The 11296-nt window shown below is 50.8% G+C and overlaps 1 long non-coding RNA gene across 1 annotated transcript; it reads left to right on the top strand.

Annotated features, from left to right (window-relative positions):
• Positions 1-447: 447 nt before the first annotated feature.
• Positions 448-3056, top strand: LOC131568614 (uncharacterized). Its single transcript, XR_009275742.1, has 3 exons — positions 448-555; positions 1161-1526; positions 1631-3056. It is a non-coding gene; the product is annotated as an uncharacterized LOC131568614 (long non-coding RNA).
• Positions 3057-11296: the final 8240 nt, after the last annotated feature.

Genomic DNA, 11296 nt, shown 5'->3' with positions numbered 1-11296 from the left:
TGCGATACCACATTGGTGGTTCACTGGATTCTCTGGGTTATTATTAAGTCTTGCCAAATGTTTTTGATTAGGTTAAACTGCAGTGAATTTGTAACAAAAAAACTGAAACCATGAAGCACAATAAGCTGTGCTGCAAAACCTGCTGGACTTCGTGAGTCCCTGCCTGTACCTGTTCATGTGTTCGACACTTGCTGTGGTGTCAGAGCTGTGCTTCCTGTCAGAGTGGGGGGGATGGCAGATCCAAAGAGATGAACACCATGGAGGCATTTGGAAGCAGGTGGAGAGTACCAAGGCAGAACAGCTTAGTGGTTCCAGGTAGAAAATAAAGCCCTCATAGCTAAAGATGTCTGATCACAAAAATCTTCCTTTTTTTCCCCTATGACAGCAGCTGTCTTCAATCATTCCTGCTGTTTGCAGAGAGTAAAAAATCACCCTGGGGATTTGCTTCTGGGAACAGCGATCCATTTCCTAATGGGAGTCAACTGAGTGTCTGTGAGAAATGATTATGCTGCAGATGGAGTGATAGGATGTAGTGTCTGTAGTGAATATTTTCAGGTGAGTCTCCTGATGTGCCTGTTCTAACACTGTGCTGGCACCAAGTGACCTCATTCTGATGTGAATGGTCTTAAAATGTTTGCTGGAAATACAATAAAATGCATGTGGGAAGCTTTGTGTTCTTCTTTTCATACAGGTTTTTATGCACTCGGAAACATATTTTGGGGTCTAGCCATGAATTCAGTGAATTGTCTCAGAGACCTTTTTGTTGACTTAGAAGTAACTTTTAAACCTCAGATCCACACGGTTTGTAGTATTTTACAGTATCAGAGTAAGACCCAATGCTTTACCTTACTCAGTGATGCAGCTGCCACAAGGGCTGACATGTCATGTGTTTTCCTCTCTCGGAGGAGGCTTTACCATGTAGGTTCTACTGAGGTTGTGAGTTGCAATCCAGAGCATATTCAGACTCTTAGTGCTTGGGGCTGTGGTTTCTGGTGTGCAGAACACACTCCAATGTGTCTAACTTGGGTTTGGATGTACATTTCCAGAATTACTCAGACTGGGAAAAGGCCAAAAGGGTGGTGGGAAGGACATACTCCCAGGACTGGACACCCTCAAGGCAAGGGATGATTTTTCAATACTTCTTGTCTTTTGTTTCCCAGCCCAGGGATAACTTGGTGTTCCCTGAATTGGATGTGTACTTAGGGTGCCCGAAGGATCATCTTAGGCATAGCACTGGAAAAGTCAAGAATAATCAAAAGATAAGAGCACCAAGTGGGAAGAAGCTGGAAGGACAATTTTTAGATTTGACCTTGGGTTCCAGTTCTCATGGTGGGTCTGTGGTGTCAAAGTACACCTGTACTCTGTGGTGCTGGGGTACCTGTTTGTTCATGTTTTGAGCTTGGAAGACACACTGGACATGAAATTCCAGGGAAGCTGCACTTGCAGTAGTGGCTGGAGCAAGAAGAAGTAGAAGCTGTTTGCTATCTGCTTGTTCTCCACCTTCAGCTCTGTTTCCTGGGTCCCAGGTAATCACACATCACCTTTCCCATGCTTTTTCCAAGGTCTTTGCTGAAGTGTTTCTAAATATGGCAGTGAGATTTTCCATAGCTGGAATTCATTTCTGTTTCAGGAATTGTCTCATTGTACAGTCTGTGGCATAACAGTTTCCATGCAAGGATAATTGCAGTGGAAGAAGGCAGTTGAAGCCAAGAGCCTGGACTAGGATGCCCCAGGCCCCTGCCAAGCGCAGGTTACAAAACAGCAAAAAAAAGTCAACAAAAACAAAACATGTCAACAGACTGGGAGTAGCACAGAAGATACACAAAAGATAACGACCAGTAATGACCATTAATGATCATCAACTCCAAACATCACCCCTGGCGATGGAGTTGGAGACACCTGGTCTGGAAAAGACTGATAAGAACACCAAGGAATGAGCAACAAATTAGCATCAGTGGGAAGACATCCGTAACCCGTAAGAAACCAAATACTAAGACCTGCGTAACTTGGGAACAATGAACATTGAACGAATTAATTTCTATGTGTTTTGACTGTATAAAGTCTAGGAAAACAATCTAGTAAAATTCATATGTCATGGAATTATTTTCTCTACACACCTGGGCAATGTGTGGCTGAAATGATTTCTGTTGCACGTCCTGGCCAGAACAACATCCTGGCCAGAATAAAGTGTGAAAAATGCATGTCTTTTATGAATGGCTTTTCACAAATATTAAAATGAATATTATATGTGTTGTGTCAGAAAGTAATGCTGTATTAATTCTCTTTAGTACAGTGTTAAATATAGTTTTAGGTTATAAAAAATGTTAAAATAGAAACGATGCTATGTAGGATACTTTTTTTAAAGAAAGGACTCGCAGCGAGATAGCAGCCACAGGACACCTGAATCTTGCAAAAAGAATTTATTGCCCTCTTATCAGAAGAAATAAACTTCTTCCCACCTCGAAGGCGCTGTTAGGATTTGGAGGAAGAAGTTGACGATGGCCAGACAGAATCCTGTATTTGAATGGAATTTATGCATCATGTATGAACTGTATGACTATGCAACAAGCTATTGCTTTTAAGGGTTAATCCTCTGTTAACGGGTGTCCTTTTTCAGGCTCGTGCTGTCCAGAAAAAGGTACCCCGACGTCTGTAACTCTTTGTATTTATTGTCTCATATTCTCCTAATTCAAATTGTCCAAATTATTATTACTCTAACTGTGTTACTATTTTTTTATTACCATTTTATTACTATTAAACTTCTAAAATTTTAAAAACAAGTAATTAGCATTTTTCACAGAACCAATCCCTGATGGCTCTAAAGGTGGATGTCCACCCTGGAGCCCACTGGCATTGGCACTGGCGGACATGACAGATTGTTCTGGCACCTTCTCAAGGCTGGCCCAATTAGAAATGGTCGTTACAACTCTATGATAACAGATTTAAGAAGAAACCGCAATCAAGTTGTGACACAGTTTTAATTTGGACTAGAGAAAAGCAGGAGCGAGAACATGTGAGGAGAACCACCTGCAGGCTCCACGGGCAGTGCAGACTGAGGCTGAGGAGATGCTCCAGGCTCCAGAGCCGAGATTCCTCTGCAGGCAGTGGAGAGACCATGGTGGGGCAGCAGTGTGGCTGCAGCCTGCAGGGATGCACGGGGAAGCAGAGATTCGCCTGCATGCTGTGGAGGAGCCCTGCACCAGAGCAGTTGGATGCCTGCAGGAGGCTGTGATCCTGTGGGAGACCTGTGGAGAGAGGGGCCCTGCTCCCAGGCTGGAGCAGCCTGTCCTTGCAGGACTGCACCTGTGGAAGAGTGACCCATGCCGCAGCAGCTCTGGGAGGAACGTTGCCTGTGGGACAGACTGATGCTGCAGAAGTTTGCAGTGAGCTGCTGTTGGTGGGATGGAGCCACATTGGAGAAGTTCCTGGAGAACTGTCTCCCATGGGAGGAACCCTGTGGTGCAGCAGGGTGATAGATCTGCTCTCTGAGAGCAGGGGAATAACCCCCATTCCCTGTCTCCTTGTGCTGCTGGTGTAGGCAATAGTGCTGGGAAGGAGGGAGGGGTGAGGGGAAGGTGTTTTTAAGGGCTTTTTTTACTTCTCCTTATCCTGCTCTGATTGTGCTAGTAATAAATTCATTTAATATTATTAAGTCAAGCCTGTTTTTCACTCGATGGTATTTGATGAGTGTTTTCTCCTGGTCCTTAACTCATGAACCTTCGTTAAATTTTCTCCCCTCTGTCCAGCTGCAGAGAGGAGTGAGTGAGCAGCTTTGGGAGTGACTGGCATCTGGCTGGGGTCAACCCACAACAATCTCAAACTGAATTTGGCCAATTCCATAAAGGAGAACAGAAACTGCTTTTACAGGAGGAACAAGGACAAACTTTATTTTTACTGAATACAGGGGGAAACATTGCCACAAGGGATGAGGAAAACCCTGAGATGCCTCCTCTGGGTGTCCAGAGCTTGTGCTTGCCTCCAGCACCCTCTGGCCTTCCCTCAGCAGGGGCAGCAAGAAAATAACAGCCAAGGAAAAAGCATCCAAGGAAATAACAACAACCAATGAAACAGCATCCAAGGAGAGCCTCAGCTAAAATGGGTAGTGAAGAATTGCTGGCATCCCATTAACTTCTTGAAAGTCTTCCACCTTAGTTCTTCACACTATGTCTCTTGCTGGGATGCTTATCTCTGCGATGCATAGGAATCCCTGAGGCGTGGAACCCATGGCAATTCAGACTTCCTGAACAGAGAATAGCACGGGGAACAGCTTGGGGAAGCATATGGAACGGACTGGGAACAGAGGCAAGTCACAAGGGAGCTATCTGCCCTTTTCTGTTCTACATGCTGTGCCTCCTTGTTATACTTCCTCCCACTCTGTGGCAGTTTTACACAGAACCTGAAAAAATCAGGAAGGGAAAACAGGGTTAAAGAGAGAAGGCAGCTGGTGATGGAGGCTGTGGGCAACCGGGCTGCCTGTGCTCTGCCCTGTGTGGGCAGCAGCCGCTGGAGGAGTTGGGAAGGGGCATTTCCAACGCTGCAAAGCAATGGAGTGAGCGAGGTGAATGGGGACAAAAAGGCATCTGGCCATCCCATGCCCAGAGCTCCCAGCTCCCGCTCCGTGAGCAGGGAGGGAGGTATGGCCAGGGAGGGCTGCAGCAGGTGCCAGCACCTCTCCCTGCTCGGGGCTGTGCCAGCAGAGCCCAAGGAAGATGGGGAGCCCCAGCAGGGATGGCAATGGCTGGCAATGCAGAGAATGAGCCCTGCATGCAAAAGGCAAGTGGAGAGGATGGGAGTGAGTTCTTCAGCAGCCACTGTGGGGAGGGAGCGGGGAGAAATAGGGCAGAGCCATCAGCAGAGGAGACTGTTCTGGGAACACAGAGGCATTGCTGGTGCTCACAGAAACTCGGGAGCACACCGGGGCCCAGGACATCCATCCCAGCGCCGGCGTGGCAAGGGCTGGTTGGGCTGGGAGCCCCCGGTCGTGCCCAGCGCTGCCGCTCAGGAGCCGCTCGCCCGGGGCTGCCCCAAACACGATGTGTTGGAAACACAGCCGGGAGAGTCCTGGGCAGCGGCTCCTGCACGGCTGCGGGGCCCCAGGAGGAGCTGCTCTGCCCGGGAAAGACTCTTGGTGGCACAGCAGTGGCAGGGGCAGGGAGCAGTTACCTTGTCAGACACAAATTCCTGGTGTCGCGGGGTTGGGAGTCAAGTTCACAACGTCGAGAGCGCTTCTGGGGAAGGAAAATGGGAGATTTGCAACATGAGTTTTCCTGTAATATTCTGCCAAACAGGAGAGGGCAAAAGCTCTCATGGCTGTGTGGCTGAAGGCAGGAGAGCAAAGCAAAGCTGGGGAGATGTAAGGTTTTCTGTGTTGCTGTTCTGGTGGCCTGGAAAGGCCCAGGGATGGCCTTGGAGAGCCGACGCTTCAAAGGACGAGGAGAGACTTCTGATCTTGTCTCGGTCTTGGTGTTTATTAATTGTTTATCTAAAAGATTTTCTTTCAGCCCGACAGAGGTCTGCACAGCAAGTCAGCCATGGGCACACTGCGAGCCCCCGGGGCGGTCACTTATCTTTATACCCTAAGTTACGTGTGCAATATTTATCATTTCTCCCCAATACCTTCTACCCTTATTAACCAGTGCACTTTTAGTAATGACCAATCCCAAAGTGCCACCACCACCACAGAAGATGGAGGCCAAGAAGAAGAAGAAGAAGGACAGGACACGCCCCAATTCCTCCATCTTACTTCTTTAGACCCCCCTGTACCAAAATCCTAAACCCTGTGTTTTACACTTTAACTAACTTATCCCTTCACCATTCACCCAGTGAATTCCTCCCAGTCCTCATACAGGTCTCATCTCCTGTGTAGGATCAAAATCCTGCCACCAGACACTTCTGGCAACATTCCAGGATTCCCGAGCCCCCCAAGGGTGGTCTCGGCCTCTCTGCACCTCCATCCTGAGGTGCTGAGATCCCACAGGGAGAGCTGGGACAGAAGGCAGGACAAGCTTCCCTCAGGCAGGCTGGACCCTGCTGAGCTGGCTGCTGTGGATGCTGCCACAAGCTCCAGGCTTGGAACAACATCTCCTGTGGTAGCCAGCACATGCAGGGCCATCTGCAGTGGCACATGAGGCTTGTCACCTGGGCACTCCAGCCACAAGGCAGACAGCTCTGTGTCAAACAAGAAATTGGCTTATGTGGAAGATGCACTTAAGGATCAGGAAGACGAAGATGAAGAAAAGCAGCAAAACCGCAAACATGATCGCGTACACCACAACTTCCAGTTTGCGCTGTGAGCAAAGGAAGATCATGAGGGTATGAGGATTGATCCTTCCATTCTCCTTTGCCCAGAATGACACGTGCAGCAGTGCCCAGCAGCTCTCCTACCTTCTGTGTGAGTCCCTTGCCATTCCCCGAGTCCATATGAATGATCATGTTCTCTTGCAGATGACACCGGGCCATGGGATCATAGGCTCCCTGGTTCTCTTGCCTCTCAGTGAGCAGCTTTAGAAGCAGCCTGGTCTTCATGACCATCCTGGCACAGGTGTGCTTGAGCTGGGGCAGGCTGCAGTCCCTGTTCAGGGCTCGCTCCATGTGGGCCATGAATGCTCGCAGGCCTTTGTGTGCCTCCTGCAGCGGCCGGTGATGATCAACGTTGGTTTCCCGTCCTTTTGGAACTGGCGCAAGGTCTGGACTTTGGGGCCTCACAGGTTTGTTGAGGAACATGGAGTCTTCCTCCTGTGTGGTGCCAGTCATCATCAGGAGGTGCCTGCCTATAGAGGAATGCTTCTCTTCAGCTGTGGCTCTTCCTCTCCTGCTCGCAGCAGGGCGGCTCCCAATCAACAGGTCAGAGAGAAAATCCAGATTCTTGTTTAGACCCTGGTCAGATCTGGACCTTCGCTCCACTTTCACAGGTTGCGAAACCTGGTAGAAAAGATTATTATATCCAACCCCGTACTGACTGTCCTTCTTGTGCCATTTGTGTCTCTTGATGTAGTACTTGCTGGCAGCTGGACCTTCCTCCTCATCTCTGTGTGTTGTGCAGACACGAAGGTATTGTCACCACGTTTTAATCCACCAGCTAACGCTGAATGCTTTGATCCTTGCTGGTATAAATGTGACTCCATCTTCTCTTGATGCCAGCTTGAGGGTGTCTTTTTCACCATATTGCTTTTGGCAGTCTTGATGCTTTCAGCCTTGTGCAGCTTCTTATTGACCTTGGCCCTCAGGTTATGAGCCCTTGTTTTGCCTTTATGCCGCAAGAGATGCTGAGGGGGATGTGAATTTGTTCTGGAAGCACCCGGGCTGCTGGCATCACCCTCAGTACTCAGGGTCAGGGCAACAACAAGCGTTACACTTTCATCATCTCCCTCTGAAGGCTCCTTGGGCTTGAGGCTCAACACTGGGATGGTGTACAGCTCTCTGCCTTGTTCCATGTCCATATCCATTATTTCTCCTCGAGTCTGTATAAGAGTTGTGTGAGCTGGAGAACAGCAAGAGACCAGATCAGCAGCTGGGCACAAACACAGGCTCAGAGGTTACCCCAAGCAGCAGGAGCTCATCTCAAGGCCAGGGAGCACAAGAGCAGAGTGGAGGATGTGTCATGGTGAGGAGAAGAACCCTTCAGTCCCTTGGGGCAGAGCAGAGAGCTGGCTCTTTCCTGGTGTCTCCTGGGGCTCTCTTAGGATGGGACGGAAACATCGCAGGGGAATGGGATTGCTGTCAGAGACGTTCCCACAGCTCCAGATGAGTAGGCTTGGCTTGCTCTGCAGGAGCCAATAAAGAGGCAGAGACCCCAGAGGAAAGATCAGCACTGCAAGGGGGGCACACACTGGCAGGGGAGGAATGCCCAGGGACTCCTTTGCTTCAGGGCCATTGCCAAGAGCAGCAGCTGAAGCTGTCAGAGCATGAAAAACTTCCTCAAGGGCACCAGAGCTGTGGGACTGTGCTGTGGGAAACCTGGGGCTGAGGCAGTGAGAGAAGCGAGCTCCCTGGGGCCCTTGCAAACCTGGCTGTCTCTGTTTGCAGAAGGGCAGCCTGGCCCTGCTGTGCACAGCATGTGCTGTGCCCTGTGCCCAGCTAGAGCAGGACGGGGCTTTGCTGCCCCCGCACAGGCCAACCGGGGCATGACGGTGCTTGGTGTTCACCCTGCGGAGCACATCAGGGGCCCTGCCCTTTGCCCTGCAGTGGGCACTGGGGTGGCACAGAAACCAGGCTGTTAGGGCAATTTGGGGGCCTTTATGGGCAGACCTTGCCTTCCAGCACCAGGGAAGGGCACAGGGCATTCCTGCTTTCCTTGCCTGGGGCCATGGTGTGGGTAGGAAATGGGCAGGTTTGGTGGGCCCAGTGCGCTGTTCCTTCTCCAGACAGTATGTGACACACAAGATATGTACAATCACCAGGAACCTTCCATCCCAAGGTGTTGTGTCCAAAGCCTGTACTGCAAGGGCAGATCAGCACCCCCCAGCACGGGGCAGTGCTGCAGCCTCTGCCCAGGCTCAGGAGAAGGAGCACATTTGAGCTCCCCCAGGCCCTCTGGACACCCACTGCACTGCGGGGCGCTGGTGCTGCACAGCTTCTGGCACAGGAACTGGATGGTCCTGCAGGGGCTCTCGGGCCGGGGACGCTCCTGGCACAGGAAGCAGGCCGCCTCCTTGGCTGCTGCCAATGTCACAATGGTCCTTCTTATGACACTCTAGCAATGCTCTTGTTACCGGGATGGTGCTTGGCATCAGAGCTCGCAGCAAAGCGCAGTTCAGGCCATGCTGTCACCAAATGACTCTGTCTCAGAGCCATCAATCTGCAGCAGGATGGAATGGATGGGCTTGGAAGGGGCCTTAAAGCCTGTCCAGTTTCACCCCTGCCATGGCAGGGACACCTTCCACTATCCCAGGCTGCTCCAAGCCCCGTCCACCCTGGCCTTGGACACTGCCAGGGATCCAGGGGCTGCCCCAGCTGCTCTGGGCACCCTGTGCCAGGGCCTGCCCACCCTCCCAGGGAAGGATTTCTCCTGAACACGAGATCTAAGCCTGCCCTGTGTCACTGTGAAGCCATTCCCATCTGTATTGCGTTTGTGTCGCCAGCTTTTGGTACTGGATGTTGGTGGTGGGGACATCTAGCAGTGAAAGTTGTTGTGGGGGACTTGGAGCAGTTTCTGTGAGAAGGTGCCTGAACCTTCCCCCATGTCCAGCACTGCCTTTGCCAGTGGTCTCCATGGTGGACATCTCTCTGGCTAAGGCTAAGGCTTTTTAAAATGGTTGTAACATACTAGAGTTAAGATATTTAAGAAGGCAAGGGTTATAACTTGTGTGGAACAAAAGACAGAGACAGGAGTGGGAAATGTTAGAGGAACAGCTCTGCAGACACCAGGGTCAGTGGAGCAGGGACAGGATCTGCTCAAGGCACCAGAGCTGAGATTCCCCTGCAGCCCAGGGTGAAGGCCATGGTGAGGCTCCTGTTCCCCTGAAGCCTATGGAAATTCACAGGGACGCAGAGATCCACCTGTAGCCCCTGGAGGACCCATTCTGGAGCAGGGGGATGCATGTCGGAGGCTGTGGGAGGCCTGTGCTCAAACAGACTTGTCTTAGCTAAGAGAAGCTGAATTGCTGGTAGTTCAATACTTCCTTGGTGCCTTGAAAGGAAGAAGGAAGAGGAACAGAGAGGGAATGCAGGTGTCTCCCACAGTGTGATTCAATGTGAAGGACTTGTGGGAGATGGAGAAGAATTTAAAGAAGATTGCCCTTGACCTCTTGTTCTGATGAAGAAACTGCTGAGACTTTACTTCAGTGTTCTTTCTTTGACTGTTGTTCTCATTTCCCTGGATATTTCTTCTCCTGTTATTTCCTTGCTGTTACTTGAGAGGGATGGTCCCAGAGAAGCAGGAAAAGTGAGGGAATGCTATCACTCCAGGATGGGTGCCTGTGCCTAGTGACTGTGGAGCACCCAAGAGCCAGCACATATCTCTCTCTGCAGAGGCAACCCAAGCTTGGGACACCCAGAGGAGGCATCTCAGGGTTTTCCTCAGCCCTTATGGCAACGTTTCCCCTTGCATTCAGGATAAAGTTTGTTCTTGTTCCTCCTTGTATTGCTGATGTCTTTGTAAAAGCACTTTCTGTTCTCCCACATGGAATTGGCCAAATTCAGTTCCAACTGAGCCTTTCCTTTTCTACCTTTCTCCCTGCATGCCCCAACAACATCCTCGCCATCTTCCTGTGGTGCTGCCCTTCTTCCACAGCTGTAAATTCTGTGTTTTCCCTGAGTCCCAGGCAGAGCTTCCTGCTGTGCTTCCCCACCAGTTCATCTTTGGGCACATGGGCACGGGCATCCTGCGTGTGGCTTCAAGGATTTCTCCCTGCACAATGTGCAGCCTCCCCGGACTCCTCTGCCCCTCAGCACAGCGTCCCCAGGGAGCCTCTCAAACAGCGTGGCTGGACTGACTCCCCGTAGGCTGCCCCTCCAGCCTGGATGGAGCTAGTCCACACCGTGATTGTCCCGGCCCCAGAGGCCCAGAGCCACCACCTGTTGTGTAGAGGGAGCTGGGAAGGTGAGATGGGCCAGGAGGGGATTCCCCTGCTGTACCCCCAGCAGGGACCTGTTTCCATTCCCCCTGCTTTTTGGGTCCCCTCCTTCTGCCTGCTGTCACACCCTTGGTGATCCTCAGCTTCTTGGCAGGTGTCTGTCTGGGACATTTGTCCAATGGGTGCTTCAGAGTGGCTCCAGCAGTCCCTCTTCCTCTCCTAAACCCTGACACTCCTTATCTTTACACTTCCCCCTTCAGCTCTGCCACTGGGCTGAGCAGAGCATGCACCTGGTCCTACTTCACCCAGGTGTTATTTCTGCCAGCCCCAGTGCCAGTGCCTGGCTCCAGCACTCCCTGTAGAGTTTTCCCATTCCAACGAGGCCTTCCGGGATAGCTCATTGGATATCAAAGAAAGAGGCTTTGCAATAGTGCTTCTAAAACTTGCCAAGGCCCCTAAAACTTTCCAGGGTCAACATTTTTCTGTTCCAAACATTTCCTGTGAGAACAAGAGCTCTGGTGGTGGGTGTGTAGAAGTCCATCCGAAAATCCTTCATTTTTTGCCTCACAATTGTCATGAGAAAAGACTACCAAAGGGTTAAAACTGCTGAGCCGGTTGGGAAAGAAAGTCTCCTGCTTATCTAGTGTGTTCACAAGTGATGTTTGCAGAACACGCCATGCTGTACTCGAAGGGGGCATGCTGCCCTTTTCTGGACAATTGAACTGGACTTTCTTCCAAACTTCTGAGCTGGCTGGACTGAGCTCTGGGGTGGCTCCCCCCCG

The sequence above is a fragment of the Ammospiza caudacuta genome, chromosome 27, assembly GCF_027887145.1.
Source record: "Ammospiza caudacuta isolate bAmmCau1 chromosome 27, bAmmCau1.pri, whole genome shotgun sequence".
Taxonomy (NCBI): domain Eukaryota; kingdom Metazoa; phylum Chordata; class Aves; order Passeriformes; family Passerellidae; genus Ammospiza; species Ammospiza caudacuta.
This window is presented reverse-complemented; position numbering and strand designations above follow the sequence as displayed.